This window comes from Plasmodium inui, assembly GCF_000524495.1.
Source record: "Plasmodium inui San Antonio 1 unplaced genomic scaffold supercont1.108, whole genome shotgun sequence".
Taxonomy (NCBI): domain Eukaryota; phylum Apicomplexa; class Aconoidasida; order Haemosporida; family Plasmodiidae; genus Plasmodium; species Plasmodium inui.
In genome coordinates, this window is record NW_008481942.1 from 21,867 (window position 1) to 23,453 (window position 1,587).

Sequence of the window (1,587 nt, forward strand, 5' to 3'; positions counted from 1 at the left end):
ATTGAGAAAGTACAGACAATGGTACTCCCTAAACAATAGTTATACTGGAATATCCAGGCACTTCACAGAATAGTGGTTTCCATATAAGGAAAGCTTAAACGCGGAATCCTTCACAGACACTAGTACATGCACCACTATACTCGTCACATAATGGTAGTACACTTATATCCGCGCACATAACTGGGAATGGAAATCCAGCCCAGTATTGTACAAATAATGAGACCCCAAGTGCAACTGCTGTCCTCATATACCAATAGAATAAGGGTGTTACTACTCTCGACATATAAGTATTACAAACACGTGGATACCCTTTATATAAGGTGACACTGGAGGATATCCCTACCCCTTACACAGATGTGTCCTTCAGAAGATGGCATTGCAGGCGCAATGGAACCCTTCAGATAACACTCCCCTAGAACATCACTACATTTCACATATTATTGCATTCAGCATGCCAGTGGACTCAACAGAGTGGCACTCTCCATATACTCCTCCTCTTCATATGGAATGAAAACTGGTATATTCGTCCTCCTCAAATAAATCTGCTCCAGCCGATTTGGAGCGTTCAAATCATTCAGTTGCTCCTACCTTACTTGTATTGTTCCTCAACCCCTATAAAATGATATCGCTGGTATAGCTGTATACTTCACAACCATGGACACCTGCGATATATTCCAGCGGTATACACACTTGTTCTCCTTATATAATACTACAACACGTATATCTGCAAACTTCATCCAATGATTTCATTCATATAATAGTATTCTTGAGACACAAATACACAGTAGAAATAATGTTAGTTTCTGCAGGTCAGTACTATTTAAATCATAGTACTCCGGGCACAGTAGTACTCATCCCCATGATGCTATTTCTTCCATATCAATACTTCGCACACCGGCGGACTATTCATATAATAGTATTCTGGGAATATCAGCACTTGAAGTTAAAAAATTGTTTTCACACGAGCGTAATCTAAGGATATCTTTACACTTCGTAGAGCGGTGCTACTAAAGTCATGAAGCATCACATAATGCACCACTCTTAATATAATAATACTTCAGGGACTGCTACAGGTTCCACATAGTAGTTTTGTGCGTATAATATAAGTCAAAATCCTGGGATTCGAAATTTTTACCCTCCAGATAGTCCTTTTTCAAGCAAATCTATAATCTGGGCAACATTCTGTTTCTTAAATGACAGTACTACGGATCTATGAGTATACTCACAAATTACTGCCCCAAATTATTCTTACTGCCTACGGAGGTATTCTATTCAGACGAAAATAAACAACACATATTACCGCAGCTCAACAATTAGTACATTTATATAACACTACTACGGCAACTTCCGTAATCATCATCATTGTAAATCAATACGCATCCTTACTGTACACGCGTGAAACCTGCTTGAATATCCATAAACTCGACGGAGTAGTGCTCCTCAAATAATGACACCCGTGGAATATCAATATTTCAAACACAGAAGTACGATTCACATCATAGTACTCCTGGAACTATAATACTATCGAAATAATGGCGTTGCCGACATTTGTTAGGGGTTGTACAATCCCATACTTCATATAATTGG